Here is a 23,150-nt window from a genome sequence, read left to right as displayed (position 1 = left end):
GCTGCAGCTTCTCCATCAAGGTGTTTGTTTCACTAGGTACAGCACACGTCCCTGCACCTCTCGACACACTGCGTTCTTCTATTTGACTGTGATCCTTTAGAGGATTCTGGGATGAAGTATTCTGGAAATACCTTTCTCCCTTTACCACTTAACCTGTCTGGTTGGACTGTGCTTCACTAGCTTGGTCAGCTTGTCCCTTCTGTTGTCGGATAGAAGGTCACGTTGTGAGATTCTTCAGTTTCTCACTGCTACTTTACTTCAGGGTTAAACAAAAGCTTGAGGCAGTCTAGGGCAGCCTTAACTGCCTCATAAATGGAGGTTATTAATTTGGCTTTTCCTTGAAGCAGTATTTGGTTGGCAGTTGCATGTTCTTCTTGGGTCATAGTCTTACTATTTTAAGACAATTGAGCTGCATCCCCCACTAAGTTGGGAGAAGGCAGCCCCTTTCAGAATGCCAGGTTTTGTCATTATGAGAGAGGAAAGGCCATTTGGACAAAACGCATTATTGGTAGTAGTTGTTGCTGTAAGCCCCGATCTGTGATGAGCTAAATTCGTGAATCAAGAGCTTCCTGATGACTTTGCTGGGTTTGGCCTTTAAGAGGTTGGTGCCACATTGAGCAGGAGGTGTGTCAGAGGAGGGAGAGAGGAGCAGAGCTGACATTAGATGTGGTTTTGGTTTGATTTACACTGCAAGGAGAGGTTATGCAGCTTTGCAATTGAAGGAATAATTACCAAAGATGGTTAGATAAGCAAACTCATTTAAAATAAAGATTTTAAATATCTTTAACATAGACCAAGTGCTTTAGAGCTACTTAATGGATTAAACCAATGTCTGCTGCTGTACTTTTTTTTTTTTTTGGTACAAAATGTTCTGTGTGCTAAGCATGCAAAAGAAGCTTAATAGCAAGGTTTGATTTTTTTAATTTATTTTTTTAATAAGGTGTGATTCATCTTCGCTATTCTCTAGTCTAATTAAAGATTAAAAATCTGCTTCAGAATACAAAATTGTAACATCATTGTACAATTGCATAATTTTGTAGCAGCTCAAAAAGCATCGTTACCATTTCTTGCCCTACAAGTAAAGTATTTGGATGAGTATGATTCTCCTGTACTGCCCCGCGGTACGGCCAGCAGTGCTGATGCTTTTCTCAGGCCAAATTCCCAGGTAATGTTGCTGCCTTGGTCTTAAGTTTAGGTCCAGTCAACTTGCTGGAAAAGCTTTTAAGTACCTTGGGAAGTTTTGGGTCAGGTCCAAAATGCACAACATTTAATCATGAACGTTCCTGTGTGTTCAGAGCAAATGGACACTCTGCTTTTCTGAAAACTTGGTAAATTCTTGCCAATGGAAGGTAATAAATGCTGCCTCTGAAGAACTGTGACGTTACCAGGTGATTTCACTGTGAAACAGAGGCATGACGTATGGAGACCTTTAACAGTAATATCTGCAGATTTAGCAGAGCTCACTATTGATGTGTTCTGGGGTTGGGGAGAAATGCTTAGAAGAGAAAAGCTAAGTGTTCTAATGAAATCAATACTCTTTACTGCCTGTATCTTTCTTTGAAAGACTGTTCTGAGTAACTTCGTTGTGTTGTGTTTGTGGTGCTCTATTCTAGCAGGGGTTTGTAAGGAGATCCTTCCTTGCTAATACTGAAATACTTATTTTTGCAGAGGCGCCTGTCATTTTATTTTTTCTTAGTGTTACAGATAGCAGTGTTTATCATTCAGCCAACCAAAGAGCCTTTCTACAGACATTATGACAAAAAGCCCTAATAATATTTTTAAAGCAGATTAGAAATAATCTTTCTTCATGACCTTGCCCAGGTGACCTCCCGGTTTGTTGCTTTTGAGTTGGGCGCTGCATGCTCAAAGCGACACTTTGCTGTTTGGTGTGGTGAAGCAGCACTGTCCCTTCACCAGTCCTGCATCACGGGAGAGAGCAGTCAGGCAGCCCAGCGCTGTGCAGCCTGCCTGCTTTGGGGGAAACCTGTTTGGAGAACAGTGTCACTCGCATCACGATCTGCTCGGTGACACTGCAGCAGGCAGGAGCAAAAGGGAAAAATACAATGCAGAGGATCTTCAAAATTTCTCTTAGTTTAATTTAATATGAGCTCAATGTATAATTATTTAGTATGATTCCCTTGTTTACCAAGTAATTATAGCTTTAAAATCTGTTTGGGTTAGCACTTAGCTTCTCTCCATCCAAGGGGATCATAATATTGATGGAATATGTATTAGCCTGTTCTTGTGAGCAAAAGTAATTAAAAATATATCTTTATTATTCTCGGTATGATAGTAACCTATAATAAATTTTGAAATGAGCTGTTCAAACAAAATATCTGAGTAACGTGCTTCTCTTCCTTTGCATATAGAAAATTAAGTCAAACCTGCTTAGTTTTACAAGATTTTAATTAAATTAAGGGCTTCTAAAATGACATAAATTACAGAAGTGAAGCATGAGTGGTTTAGTATTGGGGGAAAAAAAAGTCTTGACACCAAAATTTAAACAGTATAACACAAACATTAAAGTGGCCTTCAACAATGACTTGGGGATTAGAACTGTGGATATCAAGAATTAAAGGATTTTAAAGGAATAATCTTTCTGTTTTGATTATTACAAGCTAGTACTGATATATTTGACCTAAAGGAAAAGCTTTTTCCTTTAGCTATGTACCATCTAATAGCTTTTATTGTTCTCATTATAAAGAGAATGTCTGTAAATGAGTGCTTGAGTGTTTGCTTTTTTTCTTATTTGGCTGTAGTAACATTAGGACATAAGTAAAGAAAAGTAATTATTATTCCAACTTAATAGTACGTTCTTTTTTTTTTTTTTTATGTAAACACTTTCTAGATTTCAGGAGATGAAGATCTATAGTCTTAAATGCTGATTTATGTAAATCGTGTTTTGAGGCTTCAAACATGATATGCCATGTAGACAAACCAGAAAACTACCTAATTGTGTTCTCACTTACAGTGTAAGTAGCTGAAGTTATAAGGTAAAGTCATAGATATTCTTATCTTTCTAAGCTCCTATATTTCTTAAACTGACAGTAATTGTTCTACAATAAAGTTTACATTAGAATTTCTGAAGTGTTTTATTACCCCACATCTCCATATTCAGAATATTGTTACTACCTTTATGAAAGGGTTTTCTGTAAAATAATCATAGACACAGAAATATTTAAAGGGACGGTGTTTTGTTGTATGAAGAACATACTGAATTATGTATATTCCAGAAGCACTTTCTTCAATCCTAACGTTTTGGAAAACACCTGCAATATTGATAAATCATTTTAGTATCTTGTATTTCTGCAGAGAAATTAATTTGTAAGTGCTTGAAAGAGGAAAAGAATTTAGGAAATGACATTGTACAAGGTTTTCTCTTTTTTATTTATTTTTTTTCTCCTCTGCTCCCAAGTATAAGCTCAGAATGGCATCCTTGATGCCTCCTTTCTGTACTTGGTCTTCCAAAAATGCCCAGACTTGAATGTCATCTACTTTCTGCCTTTTTCCTAGTAGTCAGGAGGTACACGTGCGAATGAAGGCGTTTGAATGTAATATAGGAGTAAGGAAATTTTGGTATAAACCTGATCCAGTGTCATCTTTATTAATTTATTAAATAAATCAAGAGAAGACAACTTGATCTTTCTTAAGGTTAGTTTTCACTGGTCAGTACCAAAAATGAATTAATCTTGTCTGGTCATTCCTCAAATAGTGTGTTTCAGGTTTCCTGTAGCTTGGTGATGTCAAACTCACAGATTTCTTAATATTTAAGCAGGTCCTAACTGTGTCCACGAGATACTCAAGTCAGGAAGTTTGTATTACATACAGAAAGCTGGTCACTTTGGTTCAGCACAGCATGTCTTGCTGTAGGGATGAATGGCCTGATGCAGAAGGATTGAGTGATGCCTTCAGCCACGGGCACATGGTGGCCAGGGTGACCATTCCATCTGAGATAAATACACGCATCAGTCGCATCTCTGCTCGAGGGGGGGGAGGCTCTCTGAAGGAACTGTGAACAGATGAGGAGGGTCTTAACTGATGTCCTGCCGGGTAGCAGGATTGAGGTGTTGGAAGTTGTTCCTGTTGGTGAAGTGCAGCCAGTGTTGTACTTCTCTCTCTCAGCACCCAGTCCATGCTCTTGTAAACAGTGACCAAAGTGCTATGGTCTTTCAGTGGGTGCATAATGGAGCTTTTGTGTCGCTTTCTTATTTTGGAAAGAGCTTGTTTTGGTTTGGTTTTATTTGCCATGAAGAGGGCTGTTGTTGATGGGGAAAAAAAAAACTTCCATGTGAAATGTCATAAGAAGTAATAAAGTAATTATTGTTTCTAGTGAGGCAGAAGTTAAAAAGTATCGTTTGAGCTTTATTTTTGTTTCTTTTTTTATTTTCTTTTCTCCCTTGGGGGGAGGTGGCAGAGACATGGGCATTTAATCCTTATCTTTACTGATCATGCAGTACCCAGGGAAGAGGAGTGCTCAGTAGCTCTGTTTTGCTTATTCAGAGGCTTCCCTCCCTCCCCGCCCCTCCTAATGATATTCAGGCTGTGAAGGGGTTGAAATATCAACCTCATATCTGAAGACAAATTTACATTTCACTCCAAACACCATAATTTAATGAAGGTTTTATGCTGTTGTGGGTACTTAATTATGCTAGAGGCAGAGCTGAAATTTAATATTGTTCCACATGCAGGGAAGATTTACTAGTAGCTTATTTTCAAAAGTCCTCTAAAAGACTATTGCTTATGCAGTCTACTCTTGTTGGTTTTTAAAACAGATTGGAATAACCCAAACTTTCATAAATAAAATTTCATTTTAATTGCTCAATGAGGATAATATATGTCTTTTTAGTTTATGGGTTTTTGAGAAGGAGGTATGTGGATTAGCTGGCTTTGCAGCTATGATCAATGCAACTTTTACTGCCCTTATCAGCTAAACCTTGGTGATTTACGTGTAAACAGATGTAATCATTCAGGACATGTAATGCTGTACATGCTCATCTTCTATATAAATCAAGATGACAATTTAAAAATTACTATGGAGCACACCTGTTGGTAACTCCTGTAATAGTTCTTCTCCTACACAGCAGAAACCTACCTTTTTAGTCTTAACCTACTGCATGCCTTATAAAAAATAGGAGTACACTACTCTGAGACATGACTTTCTCAGTTTTGAGTCACAGCATCATCTAACTCTGTGCAGCACCATGAGTCAGTGGGGTAGAAGATGTGGTTGCTGTTGTGATTAGAAGACTTTGGGGGGTCACTGTGATGGGAGCTTTCTGAGAGACTGGGATATCAGGGAAATTTCCAGGCTTCAAACAAGTGCGTGTTTATGTACAGCCACTAGGCAATCTATCAGATAACAATGAAAAGCAATCAGTAATTACAAATATTAGTCAAGCAAGCCTGAGCTGTATTATACCATGTTAGCTGTGATGGTTGCTGAATTTGAAACATCCAGGCTCAAGAGTTCTTGGAGAGAACTGGAGCCAAAGTGGGTCATTGCTCTGCCACAGGCTTCACTGCTTGGCACACAGGTCTTCTGCAGATCAAGACCAACCCTCTTCTCTTTGTCGGGTCATAATGGGTCTGTTCTCACGTGGAGATGATGATTGTTGGTGAGTTCCACCTGCTGCAGATGGGTGGTACTGACTCACAGACTGAGCACCTGAGCAGTCATCTGAGTCCTTTAAATAGTTGCAGACTGGATACTGCTCTCATAGGTTCCCTGTGTTTATACGCGTCTGCCGAGGTTATTTTACTTCTGATGCTACTTGAAGCTGTCTTGAGGTATGTCTGGGGCCAGGGCGGCCAGAAAGTGTTAGAATATGCTACAAAGACACAGATTAAACATATACAGGATGGTAATGTGAAAACATAAATTGGAGCTCTAATGGCAAATGTATTTATTGGTAGGATTTATTGCTGACATACAGGCAATGTAACTGAGAACTCAGTGAAACAAAAATTGATGTGATAAAATTATTAACTTCTGATCTTAATTAAAATTAACGATTTCTCCTCAGTGCATCAAGATATTGTGGGTGTGGGGGGGTGGTTGCTTTTTTCCTTTGCACGTTGTCTGCTGGTAAAATAGTGAGATGTCTTGACTGTTTCCTTTCCTTTGTTCAACTGGAGTTGAAAGAGCTGAGTATTTCTGCAGTTCAGACTTTTTCTAATGAAGCCTTTAAAACAGGATCCGCTACCCTTTTTTGGAGAACATTTGTTATTCAAAGCTATTGTCTGATTTAAATATGTGACGGTTTCACACCTGATAACTTTTCTAGTAGCAATTCCTTATTACTGAGTACCTAAATGTGATGGTTCCTGAGTCTTAGATGTCTGGTTTCTTGTCACTGGGTAAGAGAATTAGTGTGAGTGACTTCAGCTGGGGAAACATCTGCTGTAGTTATGAGCTGATTGCTGGCTTTTGGCTAAGCTCAGCTCTAAATTATTTTGAGGTTAGAAGAATCCATTCTGGTTACTTAGAATTTAAATCATTATACGGGACCAAATCATAAAGCATTTTTTTAAAAAAAAGGTGAGAAAACTTTCTAGCAATTTCATGTATGTTTCATTATTATTGAAAACATTTATAATTGGGGGATTTCATGGTAGAAGGCATCTTTCAGCACAGCAGAACTTGGAGTCAATATTTCTTAGCTCACACTGAGAATCCCCAAGTTTGGTACAGCAAGGGTGGTCCCATTTTGTTTTTGGCTGCAAACCCCCTGCTTAAAAACATTTTTTTGCCTTCTACCAGTTGGGGAAGCAAGTAAGCTCTCTAGTAAATGTTTGGCTGTTGCTCCAAAACAGAAAGTATATGCTATGTGTTTCAATTAAAAGAAGCCCTGTAGCTAAATGTGTTAGTCACAGGCAGAGGCCAAGTGTATCATTATTCTGTAGGAACAGCAGTCAGGATAATGAACGGCTAAGGACAGTGGACAATGGAAAGTGAAGCATGTCGTGTCAGCCACTGTCAGTGGAGTCTGGGCATGCTTTGCATTAGAAAGTGCTGTGAAATTGCAGGGATGTGGCTGGCCTTTGGAGAAAGAGTAGAAGGTTGCCTAATGGCATGTAGTAATTTTCAGACTGATTTAATGCTTTTGCCATAATAACCAAAAGACTTAAGAAAACAGCTTTGGCGTTTAATTCTTTCCTTGCTTTGAGACAAACAGAAGTTGTTTCTGGGCTTCCAGTGTGTTTTACTTGGAAACAAAAGAAATTAAAATCTGAAAGAGACTTAGTCTGGTGTACTTTTCTTTCCTATGAAGTATATCCCTTATGTAAACAGCTTAGGTGAGAAGCATGTTATATTGGAGTTGGGACTTCAGAAATTACACTGGAGAAGTGGCAAATCTCAAAAACAATATTATGTACATGATCAGCCTCGTAAACACTCAGCTCAGGATTCTGACTCGGTGTTGCAGCCGTTGAGCATCTTTCTGAACTCAGGACTGCAGAGCCCACATCCCACTTGTGGGAGAAGCAAAGACAGCAGCACCTGGAGTGAACCTCGCACACAGAATGAAACCTGTGAGTTTGGAAGCAAGAAGGTGAAAAGTGGTCAACAAATTCAAGAGATAGAGTAGCAAAGAGCTTATTTTGCAAGCTGAGGGGGCGTGTTCTTTGCCAACCATGCATATTATCTACAAATGTGGGAAAACACAGAAATTAAAGGAGAAAAATAGTAATATTTATTTTAACAGGTCACAAAAAGGCAGCTGAAAGAATACCTATTTTAAAACTGTGATTATATCTTTTTATATTAATATTGTTGTACAGATTGCTGGAGCATGTGGCATGTTTATCTACTTGCCACTTGCCTAAAGTAGCATACTTTTCAGAACAATAACATATTTCTCTTGTGTTTCTAACTGTTGTAAAAATGTGTTTGAGCATTATTACAGTTTAAAACAGAAAACAAAACAACTGCAAGATTTAATTTCTCTTCTGTTTAGGGGAAGCAGAAAGGAAAATAACTTTACCATGTTTCCCTGCAGATGTTCCACTTGAATATAAAAGGATATGGTACACAATAGATAGTTATGAAAGTGGTATTTGATAGTGCCACCTATTGCTAGAAAAGCAGAACTAAAACAAGTGGTTTTGTTATGGGTATGTCTCAATTGAGCAGAAAAGTGAATGGTACCTGTCCATCTTTTACTTATTTCAAGGTCATTTTAGGTGTGGATGTAAGTTTGACCTTGTTTTTATGGCTATGAAACGGACTAAATTTTTACAAAAAGGATTTATCGTACAGTAGACTTATCGCATCAGAGATGGTGGGGTAAGTTTCTGTTCCAGAAAGTTTGCAAATGTTGGCACGTGGTTGAATGCCAGTGGCTGTATTTTGGCTAAACCTGTTTAGGTTGATTACTCTTCCCCCCTTCTTCCCCATCCCCTTTCATTGAGGACATTGAAGTTCATGTAATGCGCTAGAAGATTGATCATAATGATAGTAAAACTGCTTTAGATTTAACAAAACACTGAAAGTTAGTTTTTTCTAGTGCTTGAGTTTTAGTTTTATGTTAACTATGGAGAGATTAAAATGTGTTTTAATATGCATCCAAAAATTCTCTGAGAAGTAACTGGCTAATGATGAAAATTCTTTGAAGACAAAGACTTAATGATCTGGATGCATCTTAATAGTTAGTATTCTTTATCAGGTCTTTCAGTCAGCAAGCATGAAAGCCGATTTCTCCACCTGCCCTTTGAAGGATGATAGTTGTTTTATTACAGAAGTATAACTAATGCTAATGGTAAGAATAATGAAAGATTTATAGGGGCAGCCTGAGATCGGTTTTAAGTTTTAATTGTGGTTCCTTAGCATTACTGATCTTTCTTACTGCCTCATTCTTGTTGTTCGTTTCTTACTAGAGAAATACTCTACCCTAAAAAAATGCACATTTTTGGCTTATAATCTTCAAGGGAAAGAAAACATGTTTTCTCTGTGGTGTTTTCCTCATGAAGGATTTGGATAGCAAGGTAAGAGCAGGAAAAGGTGGAGCAGCTTGGGAGTAATTTGTTCTTTCTCAGGTCCAGGCAGGTATCTCTCAGGAGTTTATTGCTGCTTCACATGACTAATATTCTTTGGCTGAAGCTGCCCTCCTTCCTCAAAGATAGACAAGTCTGCTGTTATCCCTGCTGAGCTTCTGAAGAACTTGATTGCTGCAAAGCTTAAGGGAATCAAAGGAAGCAGCTCTCAAGTACATAGGCATCTATAGATTTAGAGAAGGTTCAGAAGGAGAAATAAAGGATGGCCTACCCGTCTCCTGACTGGAGACATGATGTGCAGAAATCTGACTTTATCATCCTAGTTAAGTTCAGGGCTGAAATCTAATTTATCCAAATGTTAAGTCTTTCTTTATTGATTTTTTTTCAATATTTTTTTTTTTTCTTTCAAATGATTTCTGACTTCTTTTTCTCCTAGTTGCATCTTGGACCTGAATTTGAGGTCAGTTGTCTTCTTTGTCCTTTTCTTCACTGATCTAGGATATACTTTCTCTTCAAAAACCTGTTTTAACATCAGCTTTTTTTCCTGTGTATTTGTGTTTAGTCCCTCTGTCTCTCTCATTCTGAATGCTGCAGCAGCTAAAAGCAGCATAAAGTCTTTAGCAATTACACTTTGCAATATGGAGAAGGGGAAGGATGGAGCTGTCTAACGGTTTACTGCATGGATTGGTTTTGTATGCTCTCTCTTCTTGCATCTCCATGCTGAATCTCTTCTGCAGTCTCTGATCCTGTACACTTAATCGTCTATTTTGTGTTCTTAGCTACCTGAGCTTTTGGTGTTCCTTAGCATTGGGCCAACTGCTTTCTTGGTTTTTGTTCGTTCGTCTGCCTGTCATCTCTCCACACAACTTGAGCATCTGAGCAAAGCCAAAGAAGTTTCAAGGCTTGGTGCAAAGTTTAAGCCCTCTTTATAATTTTCCCTAATGCAGATCCTTTTGACATAAAATGGAAAATAATTTTCGACAGCAAAATTATATCTCTTTGTAGGAGTCTTTATGCCCTATTCTAATGAAGTTTCATGTTTAAAAAAACTTCGGTACAAAATGTATGAGCGAAGGCATCTAGAATTGTGTCTGAATGGGTGAGCAGTGGGGCCAGCAGAGGGCTCTTCAGCTTGAATATAGGAATGGGGCTGAAAGCTGTTGTCTTAACTACCTTTACATTGGATATCTTTGTTGAAAAATGGAATATTTTTAAAAAAAAATGTTAATGAGAATCATTTAGGCAAGGGGTATTTGCATTGTGATTGGTGATTTGTTGGTGTTGTCTTCTACAAATTATGTGTCTGTGGCCAAACAACATTGTACCATGGAAGAACTTGGGAACTGAAGGAGAAAAACCACTCCCTGTATAGTTTAAGGTGTGACTTTACTGAAAGAATGATACCTTGGTTGTGACCCTTTATCATCTAAAATTGAACATAATAATATATGTTAAAGCCATCCTTTAAAAACTTTTTTCCCCAAAGTGGATGGTTCTGATTTCTTTCCAGTTGTGATTTGATTTATTCCTTTAATTAAAAAGCATCTGAAATTGGAGAACACTGCAACCTATTAATTGATTTTTGTGAATGACAATGTCAATGACTTAACACCAAATAGTAATCTATTTCTCCCTTCCATCCAGTTCCAGTATTGTTATCTTGTAATACAATACTAACATGTGATTATATCTGCCATTAATGCATTTGACAGTAGATGACAAATTTTATTAAGATAAGAAGGGCCTCATGCTCTTCCACTTGCCTTGGTGTAAATCAAAAGATACTGCCTTGAATTGAAAAGATTTATTCTTGTGTAAGAACTTACTGGTGTAAATTAGGAAAGTCAAGCCTGACATGTGGTGATGTACCAAATTATATTACAGGATATTTAAATTCTGTCTCCCACTGTGAACAGCAGGATACCGTTTTTATCCTTCCTGTTGAATGCAGAATCACTTTTCCATTTATAAATTGAGCCTGAACAGAGTGCTCTCAGTATTGGCTGTTCCTCTGTTACTCCACATACAGAATATATTAAGACACCTGTTCATCCTTGTAAGGCAAACAACAAACAAACCAAAATACTTTCCTGTAAACAAATTGTTCTGTGATTAGTGGAACTAATGAAGCGTCACTGCCTGCAGATTTCTGTCCTTCATCCCCGATCCCCTCAGCCACCCTCCTACCAGAAGTATTACCAGTTTGTCTGCTTGTATTCCCTTTGTCCTTTTTCCCCTCCAGTAATGCCAGTTCATGTTTTCCTCCATCCTTCTAACCTTCCTCCAGTACCTTCCTCAGGTTCCTCCTGCCCCCTGTAGCCATCACCAGCACTTCTGCCTGGCCCCAGGTGGCTGGGGTGCTGAGTGGCAGCAGGGCCAACCAGAGCAGCTTGCTCGGGACTGTCCTGTTGGGTTGTGAGTGTGTCCACAGATAGAGACACCACAACCTCTCCCAGAAACCTTTGGTTAAAACCTGAACATCCTGTGTCTCAGTTTGGCCACGTTGCTTCTCGTCCTCTCAGTGGGCTCTTTCCGTTGCACCCTCCACGTTACGTGCACGTGGGTGAGAGCTTCCCAAGCCTTCTCTTCTCCAGGCTGAACAGTCCCAGCTCTCCCAGCCTCTCCTCACACATTCTAACACACAGAAGTGTGTGTGTTGCACAACTGTGTCCTGAATATAACTTGACCGCCGTAGTATTAATGAATAAATGTCACAGAAGAAAGATTCTTACTTGAGAAAGAACAGTTGAATAATGTCTACGTGTGAACATTTGCTTTCCTGGTAAAAGCAGGAAAAGGTGTAAAAATCTGAGAGCTGAGCATCACTATGTGAAAATAAAAGTTGGATGACAGTCTCTTTTCAAGATGGTTTCTTGAGGATTCTTGCAAGTAACATCCTAATGTAGAAAATATTTTAAAAACTTAAACCCAACAGACATTCAGGCAGAATTTGTTGGCCATAGCTACATAAGGTACCTTGCTGGTATCTTTTTAATTATGTTACGAGTGGTTAGCCATTATGTTTATAAAGTTTTGTACTCTGTATGTCATATTTTTTAAAATCAGTAATACTTGTTTTGAATTACTGAATACCCAGGTGCAAATTGTCATATTCTTTTATAAACCAAGTACTTTTCAGAAGGTTATTTCACTGAATTTTCACTGAATTTCTAGAGTTGGAAGGGACCATAGAGATCATCTAGTCCAACTCTCTATTTGAACTTCTGTACTCTGAAACTTAGATATTAATTGCGTTTTCTAGAGGTTTACTACCTAAAAGTTGACCTGCCTGTCTATGTACAGATATTTAAGATGACCATTTTCATTGTAAAGGGGAAACTATTCAAACTTTTTGCCTATGAATGTTTTAAGTTGGCAAAGCCAGGACCGATCAGTGTCCTTCTCAGCTCCACTTTTATCAGTGCCTGTACGTATGGGTTCACTGTCTCAGCTTTTAGTACTTGAAACTCCTGCCTGAGTGGGTTTATGCTCACTGAGCTGCTAGCCAGTGTTTGGGATCCCAACGCCATACTCTCAGCTAAGGCCTTTAAGCTCATTTGTTGCATGGAGTCTTTTCTGTGTTTTGTAAAAATGAAAGCATTCATGGTATTTTCTTATCAATATGTATTTAATGAAAATGTCTGCAGGTTTTGCAGTTGACCTGTTTGCTCAGTGAAGAGCGTTGGCGATAGAAATGGCTGGGAGCAGAATTACACTGGGCTTGGCACGATGGCTTTTGGCTTAGCCTCACAGCACCAAATCTCCTGGTGAATATAGTTTGTTTTCTCTGTGTGATACTTTACCAAAGGTGTATTTAAAAAACAACAAAAAAAAAACCCCAAAAAACCTCACTAAAAAAACCCCAACTCAGTAAATACATTAAAAAAAAAAACCCCGAGATTTTTAGACTGTAATGGTTACCATATAAATATACAGAGCAGAAATTTCATGGAAACGAATAAACCACTGTCAGTGAATCCTACGCTGGCAAAAAATGTAAATGTGGCTCTTTAGGAACTGATGAATAAATGAAATTATTCCTGTTAACTAGGGACTACTAATAAGCCATAAGCATTTATAGATAGGCATGTTTTATTGCTGTGTTGTGTCAAGGTCCTGGCTTAAGCCAGCTAAGGAGTTGATAGGTATTGTAAGAGGCAAGGATTAGAAATAATAAACAGAATCTCCATTAAAAAAAGCAAATCAGTCTTTTAACTACAATTTGTAAAAGCTTCAGTCCTATGATAAATATAACCCTTGCCTAAAAGGCAACTGTCAACTCGCTGCTTAATTCTCTGAATATTTGGTACTGCTTACTTTGAAATTATTTTGGAAGGAACATCCAATACATATGCCAGATTTTTTTAATCATTGTTTTGTTGTCTGGGTTTTTTAAATGAATAATGAAGGCTCTTGCCTTTTCTATTTTCATAGCTTAAAGATGATAGGACTTGAAAAAATATAATATTAAAATATTTTATTACTTAGAAATATTGGATTTTTATGTATATATTTATGTACATCATTCTGTAAAGGTAATTAGGTAAAAAAAAATGACCCAATAAAAAGATGTATGAATTTCTCTAAACTGCTTAATGAGGCCTAATATAAATCTGAATTTCAAATCACATTAGGGTTGTCGTATGCCCTAATTTCAAATGACAGTTCTGGCTTGCCACTCTGTTGGCCTTTTATTTTGTGTCACAAATTAACCACCCATGTGGTTTTATGTCACTGTTTTATTAGAGCGGTGCTATACTTAGAGATGGGGACATTTCATTGCAGTTTTGTTAGAAAACAACTCGCATTCTGGGGAGAGAAAGGGGAAGTAAAGGCAGTTTCAGGCCTTATTTAGATATTTTAAATATGGATAAATACAGAGGAGTGAAAAATTCCTCCTTGTTTTCCACACTTTCTAACAATACAGTTCAGTGCAAAGTGCAGTTAATGCTCATTAGCAGCAGTGCATCGGCATCAAGGTGCTACGCTGCTCTTCAGCAGCCCTTGCTGTTAATGGCTGACTAATATTGTATACAGTAGAGAATATATTTACAGGTGAAACAGTTCTTGAAAATGTATGGTGTTTGTGACACTTGGTAAAACAGAGCGTCTGCTCTCTGTAATTGAAGAAGGAGGATCTATGAAAATCATGAAAGGAGAAAAAGTGACTGTGAACTGTGTGGGGTTTTTTTGAATCTGCCGTTTGCTGAAGGGGATTAGCATCTCATAATGCCTTTTTTATTTTTTTCTTTTGCTCTGTGTCTTGATTCTTTGTCTCTAAGTCATACCATCTTGTGGGTCTAAATAAATAAGGTAATACATAGTTTGATGCACTGACTTAATGTGAAAATATAACTTCATGTCTTCATTTGCCAGCGCAAAAGGCATTATCGAGGTGACCTGGTAGATATCAAGCCAAATAATTCTTTCCTGCCTCTGTCTAGAGGTAGAGAGACACGAGAAGGAACAAGAGGTGGAATATAGGCCATACTGGTTCAGATCGATGGCCATAAGTGGATACCTGGGGACAGTAAAAGAGGCAATCATAATTGAAATGCCACTTACTCTTTCCCAGGCTTTCAGCCCTTTTGGTCCTGGCCCTTCTGAGCTGGATGTGGTCTCGGCTGCTTGGGAAACCTCAGTGGGGTTCTCTTCTGTGGATCTTTCTTGCCTTTGCTTAAATCCTTGTAAACCTGTGGCCTGCTCAGAATCCTCCAGCAAACGTGTATTTGCTGTGTAAAGAACCACTGCTTTTTTAAGGAGGGGGGAAGAAAGAAAGAAAGAAAAAAATTGTTTTGAACCAGACTACTGCTAGTTCTATTTGATGTCCCCTGGCTCTTGTATGGGAAGAGTCAGGAAGGTTGGGATGCCATACCTTGCAGCTTTCTCTTTGGTGTCCTTTCCTCTGAGCGGTGTGATTTTGTCAGAGGGGAATACATTGTGTGCATTACACAGCATTTGCTGTATTACTGTTCTCAGCGCTGTTTGCGGGTGGGATGAGAAGGCAGTGGGAGGGGAGGTCTTCCTCTTAACTGTGGGCAGGATCACTGCAGGACTGTGCTCTCTGTTCAAAGCATGCTGGGGTTTTGACCATTTAATGTAAAGAGCCGTGGGTCATGGTGGTGTTGTGCTCTAGTCAGTCTATAGGAATGTGTCACTGTGCAAGACTAGGTAAACAACAAGGGCTTCTTATTCAGGCTTTCATATGCACTTGTATTCAGCAACTTGGTTTAGCAGCTCTTCTATATAGAGAAGTGTGTGTGTCTATCCCTCTGAAACAAATTATATAAATATTTATACACAGAGACACACTTATGTCTCTGAATGAGAAAGACACTCTCCTGGAGTTACTTTATTCATCCTCTTTAAAGGGACAATATACTGGTTATCTCAGTATGCATGTAAATAATAGCTCTTATCCAAAGATAGTGTTTGGAATTGCAATTACTATTGATTTTTCATAAAATACTGATGGACTAGTTCTTCATTTATTTGAATGTTAAGTTTTGCTTATATCCAGACCAAATTACACTTGTACTTCTAGTGGTGCTTGGGAGTGGTGCTATGAATGGTTGCAGTTTCCTTCATCCCACCAAAAGCATGTTTCTCAGTGCTTGATGCTGCTTCAGGTGCCTCTGCATTAGTGGCTGATGCAACACAAGGAAGGAAAGGCCAGGACTTCATTTGCAGGGTGAGTTAAGATTCAAGACTGCAGATCCATTTTAGGTGTTGACCAGCAGTAACTGTGTGCCAGCTGCTGCTCTGACAGCACTAAATGGCTGATAGAGACAGATCTTCTCCTTCCCCTGCTGATACTCCCTTCACTTTCTGGTAGCCCTAGTCCCTTTCATCCTTAGGTGCCCTGCATTTGGCCTAATAGGATTATCCACCTCTTCTGTTCCCTCTCCTCCTCCTCTGATGTTTGCAGCTTCACCTAAGTAGCTGTCTGTAGCTCTTTGAATCCGGTTACCATGATGCCCATCTCCAAAGCTTTTCAGTAGCTCTGAAAGCTAAAGATATTCTGGCATTTTCACTGGAAGTTTTATTCTTTTCTCCATTTTATTATATCCTTTCTAATTGGAAACTCTCAGTGTAAAGTAATGGTAAATACAGTCTTATATTTATTTTCATGCTTACAAATGAAGCTCCTGATTCATTTGCTCTGGTTATTATCTACTTGGCTGTTTGTTTATATCATTTCAGTGAACTCCTTGGACTCATTTGCGTCAGACTGCTGGTTGTGGTGTGTGTTTGTGCATGGATACACACTAACGCTTTGCACCTTTTAGTAATTTCTCAGGTTTATGCTGTAGTCTGTACTCTACAGTGACACTGATTAATGTTTTGCTGAGTTCATAGAATCATGGAATGGTTTGGGTTGGAAGGGATCCCTAAAGGTCATCGAGTTCCAACCCCCCTGCCCTGGGCAGGGACACCTCCCACCAGACCAGGTTGCTCAGAGCCCCATCCAGCCTGGCCTTGAACCCCTCCAGGGATGGGACATCCACGACCTCCCTGGGCAACCTGTTCCAGTGTCTCACCACCCTCACTGTAAAGGATTTCTTTCTGGTATCTAATCTAAATCTCCCCTCTTCCTATTTAAAACCATTGCCCCTTGTCCTGTCACTGCACTTCCTGACAAGGAGTCCCTCCCCAGCTCTCCTGTAGCTCCCTTCAGGTACTGGAGGGCTGCTGTATGGTCTCCCTGGAGCCTCCTCTTCTCCAGACTGAACAACCCCAGCTCTCTCAGCCTGTCTTCATAGGAGAGGTGCTCCAGCCCAGCCCTCTGATCATTTTCGTGGCCCTTTGAGTTACTCAAAAGGAAAAACCAAAACTAAATATCAAGAGAGAGTTGTTTTCTTGTTGGTCATACAGATTGAGGCTTTACTGAGTCACAAGCCGTCATGGCCAGAGTCCAGAATGTGTTTCCTGCACAACACCAGAGTGCTTTTCATGAATCTTACTCACAATTAGCTTGTTCTTCACTCTCCAAGTTATTGATAGATGTTTTCTGTTCATCTGACACTTTCAGTCCTTTGCTTTCTTCCATTTGCAAACAAGAATTAGTAGTTGTAGTGGTAAATGTACATCGTGCCTGTTCTTGAAAATTTTGCTAAACTTCCCTTTCACATTTGTCACTTAAATTTCATAGGAAAATATTTGATTTAGTAATTTCTTTTCTAGAGTTTTTTGTGTCTTTTTCTTTCAGGTCCTTGCCCTTGTAGTCTTAGGAACTCCTGATACCCTGGAACAGGACAGAATCTTTGGAGTTTATTATCCAGGGGTTTATATATTTGAAGCACTGTTTTTTAACTAGATGTAGACCATGGATAAAACACCCAGCAGTGGTGGCGAATGATTATTTTTTTGCACTGAGCATAATTCTGCTTTATTAGTGTCAGCTCTCCTGATTGGTATGCTGGAAGAGGCTTCTTCCTGCAGGGATGGTACTACAGCTGTTGCTTGTTAAACACCAACTTTTAGTGTTACTCCAGTGTAGCATTCTTAATTTATTTGTGGAATTGTGGTCTCCTTTGTGTTTTGGATGACCATATTGCTTCAGCTTCTGCGTTCTTTCTCCCTGCTCTTCTGGATACATATTATAATAGCGGTCACACAGGCTGGTATATTTTTCGTTTTTACTGCTTTTCTTTTAATTTGGATTAAGGTTGCTGTGTCTCTGCAGATGTGAGTGAAGTTACTTCTCAGATGTATGATGGTTTGTATTCTGCTATGATTTAGCTGAGATTTTCATTCTCTGCCTCTTGCAAGCAGTGCTATTAGATTCTTGCTGTGATGTTTCCTTTTACCATCAAGGACTGCATTCCTTTTCTTGTTGACTTTGGTCAGTATTTCTCTTGAAAATGTAAACTGTTGTCTTCAACTATTTTAATATTCATTAGAAAAGAAAAGGATTATCTTATTAATCTATAAGTTTGGAAAGATGACAATTATGAAGTAGTACAGAACTTAAATACTTGAGAAATCTGTAATTTATTCTCTTTTGTCATTTGATTTATTTTTTTTTTTTTGTTCTGCAGCTGTAATACATTGAAAAACTTGTGTTTATAATTTCATGGCTGTTAAAAGCGTTATCATTGTTATTATTATTCATTACTCCAAATTCAGTTAATTTCCACTTACTGGTCTGCCACTCTCTCTCATATCTTTTGCTGGCTAATAGGAAGAAGAAATATTTTTTCTTTCAAATTTGGCCTAGAGATTAGAAATGTGATTTCCATTATATGTATGGATGTCAGGATGAGGAAGAGTGTAACTTGAAAGTTTTACTCTCATTTGTTAATGGTGTTAGGTTTTGATCAATATCACTTTCAGTAAATGGTGTCTATGTTAAATATCATAGGTATACAAATTCTAGATTCTCCCTGATTTGTTTGAAGGCTTGGTATTTTATAAAGCATTAGTTTACCTAAGTTTCTTGAGGATGATAATGCTGTTTATTGAATATAAGGTTTGCACTGTACATTCAAAGTGAGTTGACACAAAAGCACTGGATTTCTTAATTTCTTAGATGCTGTGTACCAGTTCTACATACAGTACACACAGAGTACAGTAGGCTTGGCAAGCATCTATCTGTATTTATTGAAACATGGGTTAAATTACAGTGCAGTTGTTCCAGTTGCCAAAAAAAAGGGTGGAGAAGAAAAGTAAAGAACTCAGTAGCTCAAACTAAAGTCTTTTACCTTGAATGTGTCCTGACCTGTGGGTGAAGTTGCGTGATGGTGTCTTTTCCTCAGAACACTTGCTTTATGCAGTGTTTTGATCAGATGCTCTCTTAGAACAATTAGTTTTGTGAAGCCACATACGGTGTTGTTTGTAAGATCGCTGGTTTGTAGGGGTTTTTTTGCTGCTACATGAAGTCAATGAAGCAGAGAGTTCAGAAGGATCATTCTATAATGTATATGGTTGCATGTTGTCTTACACTACGGTTCCACCATCAGTGGTGAGCAGGATGTCCCTATGTGCCCCCCCCAGCCCCGGGTGCTGGCATGGCACACACGGACACAGTGAGTCGGATTGAGGAACTGATGGAGACTGAAACTGTGGCAGGAAACAGAAGAAACAGGAATATATTGGTGAAGTGCCCAGTCAGATTCATTGGGTAACCACATCAGCTCCTGTCCTGGCTCAAAGGAGGGGAGGTGTTGCAAAGCTGAGGTAAGGAGAGAGTTGGCTCTGGGAGCAATATTGCCTCTAAGAGCCTGCACACACGGATGGTGGTGACTGCTACGGTGTGTTTGTGTGGCTGCAGGGGTGAGGAGAGGGCAAACTGGAGTCTGTGTCCTGTAGCCTTCTGTATGGAGACAGATACCTGTATTAAATAGACCCTGCCAGTAAATACTTACTTGTTCCTTATTTACTGGATACCTTAATTTATACAAATGTTTATCATTCTCAGCTTACAGCTGAAAGCTTCCAGAGCTGTCCTGTAGCACGCAAAGTGCTGTATAGTGCTAAGCACTATGAAAAGTGGGCACATGGTGTTAGTGGACACTTTGTCTTCAGTCCTCCTGTGCCAGGATGGAATGGGAGCAGTGGTCCCTCAGGTGTGGTGGCCATGGAGCTGGGAGTGCTGAGAGGCTCCAGGAGTTGCAGGGAAGGGCCAGGCCTGGGGCCGTGGCTCCAAAGATGAACAGAAAAATGTTTTGGTGATGCCTGGTGGGCGAGTACCTTGTACTAAATGACCTAGTGACTAAAAGACTTAAAAAAAATATAAAAAAAATTAAAAAAAATTAAAAAAAAAATTAATTCTGGACTACAACATAAAGTATGTACTGACCAGGACCAAATACAAGTTTTCTGCATGATGTGGATGTTGCAGTTCTCTGGCTTTTATAGGCTTGCAGCTGTGGTATTCCATTTCTATCATTGCTGCATGTGTAATCTATAACCTTCATCTCAGAAACACGACTCATTAATTAATCATTAACAAGGGCAAGACATGTGACAGCATGAAGTGTGCCAGATCCTCACTCAAAGTTTTTAAGTGTCTGACTGCTTATAGATCCCATCTCAGCAGCACTGGCAGATGCTCTATAATGACCTGATCTTGCAGCTTATAGTGAATTTATGGATTTTTATATCAAGTACTCCAGTGGCACTCAAAGTCATTTACAACCTTTCTTTACATTTAATTAACCCCCTTTGCACTCTTAGGAGGTACACAGTCACTGTGGTTAGCAGCGCTCTTGGGATCAGCTGAAAAGTAAAGGGCAGGAGGGAGGGTGGCCCCAGTGTGGTCAGTATTTGTACAGATCGGTACCCACTGGAGTATTTAAATCTTTACATCCGCCCCATTTTCCTTGATGTTGAGAGGGACTATGGGACCGTGTGACCCCTGCTGGGGTGGAGCCTCCTGTGCTGGGGCTGTTGTGGAGCCCGTTGGAGCAAATAGATGCTTCTCCAGGTACGAGAAAGCAGGGGAACAGGGAAATAACTACTTAGAAAAAAATTAAATGTTGTCATTAGACAGTGATTAATTGGGAGGGAGACAGAGTCTCTCAGACTCCAGAAATGCTCAGTGTCAGTGATGGGCCGGTACATGGGACGTGCTCTCTCCTTTGAGAAATATTGTGCTCTATTTTGTGCTGCTTGTGTAGTATCTGCTGAAATTATTTTTAAAGAACCTGGCTTTATTTGTTATTGTAAGAGAAGTCTAAAAGGAACAATTCCATCCTATCTGTTTTTCTCTGTTTTTCTTGCTTAGCTTTGTGTATTTGTAAATGCTGGTAGATGTATACAGATACTTCTCAGCTGCCCTCTTACACAAAGAGACATCAAAGTAAAAAACCTGCTGCGGTGGGTGAGGGGCTCCGCGGGCTGATGGCACCTCCTGGGGAAGGACCTGCACGGCATGTTTTGCGCCGTGGCTCAGGCCTAAGCAGGAGCCCTGTGCACGCCAATGATTTTGGCTTTCAGAGTCATTATTTTGGCTATCAAAGTCAAAATAGTTCTCAGCTTCAGCTGGGAGTGGCCACCACACGTCTTTCTTTTAGGCGACAGCTCCCCATAATTGGTTTTAAAAGCCTGTATAACATGATCTTTCTTGAGGATTTGAAGATGATCCTACACATCTGGTTGCCAGTCTTTGCACAAGTCTGACTGGAAGCAGATTTTAGCTCTCACAAATTACTTACTGTTCTTTTTCTTGATAGATTATCAGTGTTTGTATCTCAGTGTAACCTGTTGCTGCTCTTATGCATGTTTCTGGTGCAAATTCAGCAGTTCCTGAAATAGTGATAACAAACAGGGAAGGTATAAAAGAATTAGCAATTATAAGCGAATACTGTAAATGGCACAGAATTACCAAGGCAGGAGGTATGTAATAGAAGTGTAATTTGCATTGAGGCATAGGTTGATAGGATTGCACAAAAGAAAGTAAGCATAATAGTGAAAATAAGGAGATTATGAAAGTAAAGACTGCATTCCAACCCTTAATTAGTGAGGTTATCTGAATTTGAGCTTTCGCATTTGCGAATTAAAAGCACTGGGTTTTTTCTCCACATTGATTCATATTCTTAGAAGATCTTATGCCGTGATTCTGGCCTTAAAGATTTTACATGATACTAATGTACAATGTGTATCGAATTCTTTGTCTTACTTAAATAATTGATGCTTTATGGAAAGCTGTTGGCCTGAAATACAATTATGCCTATTCATTTCCAGGGAGATAGACCTCAGCAGTTAAGTAGTGCTAGTACATCAAGCTTCTTTTTTAACCAAAAATAAGTACCGTTAATTTAAATTCAGTGAAAGCAATAGATGAAGCTGGCGGTGTTAAATACTCTCAATGTTAAAAGAAAATTGCTTAAAAGTTGCATGCTTAACAGTGGATAGCATTTGCTTTTCTTTACGGGTTTTTGTATGTATTTATGAAATATTTGGCTCTAGTGTTGATGGTTTGCTTGTCTGATCCCACCTCCAGCTTGTGGTGATTTTTCACTTTTTGCGTGGGTGGGTATCAACTGTTCGAATGTCTTTGGCAGCATGACCAATCACTTCTTCACCATTATTTCTTATTGTTCAATTTCATAATGCAAGGTGAAACCTATGTTTTTTCCAAGTCATCTTATATATAGTTGAGGCTCTACCTGGGTCATTTAATTGACCAGGTGAAAAAAAAATAAAAATCAATTGCTGAGGCTGTTGATGTATTAGGTAATTTTTCTTTTCTAAAAATACTTTTGAGGATAATGACAATTCTGAAAAAAAATGTGGAAACCAACAGGTAGTATAAAGTATTGCGTACTGAGAAAGAAAGGAATACATTTACAGGGAAGCAACAAGTGGTCTATGAAGTGGTGACATCTAAGAGTACTTTAATTTTAAACTTTTTGCAGTGGAGATATGTGGAGGAAAAAAAAGTCTTGATCCAAAAGTTGTTGGAATACTCCAATATCATAATGTCTTTTTTTCTTTGGTAATTAAGTAGAGAAGATGTGGTCCAGTTCTATCTGCTAGCTTTAGCAGTGTAAAAATTAAATGACTAAGAAATCTCATTGCTTGAGTGTCTTTATTTGGGGCAGGGAGCATAGAAAACGAGAGGTATAAGGAAAGATGGGTTTAGAAGATTATTTTTTACATCCAGGAGTAGCTAGATTGTGTTGCCCTTTTGTATGTTAAAAACTTACATATGACTACCAAAATACTTTTAAAGTCTTTGCTTTTTACTAGCATTTTACAGTTCGTTTTTTCTTAGTTACATTTTTTTTCTTCCTGACAGATCTTTCTTGCTTTTCATTGCCCAAGGCATTAAGAATTCTCTCTCACCTGATGAGCTAAAGACACCACCTGTAACAACTGCGAAATAGAGCATCGCCGACCTCCCCTTTCAGTGAGTAGTCACAACTTCAGTTTTGTATGTTGTTTTGCTCTGAGATGTGTTTATATTGTCGACCAAAGTGCTTCCATCTAGGCTTGAAAAACACCTAGAAAGATCTCTGCAGGAAAGTGTTTTTGTAGAGGAAGGCAATTTGTCTCAGCACTTTCCTTTACAGAATCTACTTCAGTCTTTTCCAGCCCAACTGTATTACTGCAGAATGCTTCACTAAGAGAAATATGCCTTTTTCCTACCTGCCTGGATTTGCTGGAGTTGCCCATCCTGACAAGTTCAGGATCAAAGGAGGATGTTAAGA

General features: G+C 38.9%; 1 protein-coding gene across 1 annotated transcript in view; it reads left to right on the top strand.

Annotated features, from left to right (window-relative positions):
* Positions 1–23,150, top strand: part of LOC106891287 (teneurin-2-like) — a 195,190-nt gene that overhangs the window by 41,727 nt on the left and 130,313 nt on the right. Inside the window, exon 2 of the mRNA XM_014947737.1 lies at positions 22,739–22,849. The gene's annotated coding sequence lies outside the window, so the exon portion shown is untranslated. The remainder of the gene's footprint in view (positions 1–22,738; positions 22,850–23,150) is intronic.

This window comes from Calidris pugnax, unplaced genomic scaffold (assembly GCF_001431845.1).
Source record: "Calidris pugnax isolate Ruff unplaced genomic scaffold, ASM143184v1 scaffold27, whole genome shotgun sequence".
In the NCBI taxonomy this organism is placed as follows: Eukaryota; Metazoa; Chordata; class Aves; order Charadriiformes; family Scolopacidae; genus Calidris; species Calidris pugnax.
Note: the sequence above shows the minus strand (reverse complement) of the source record. Positions and strands in the feature narration are given on the sequence as shown.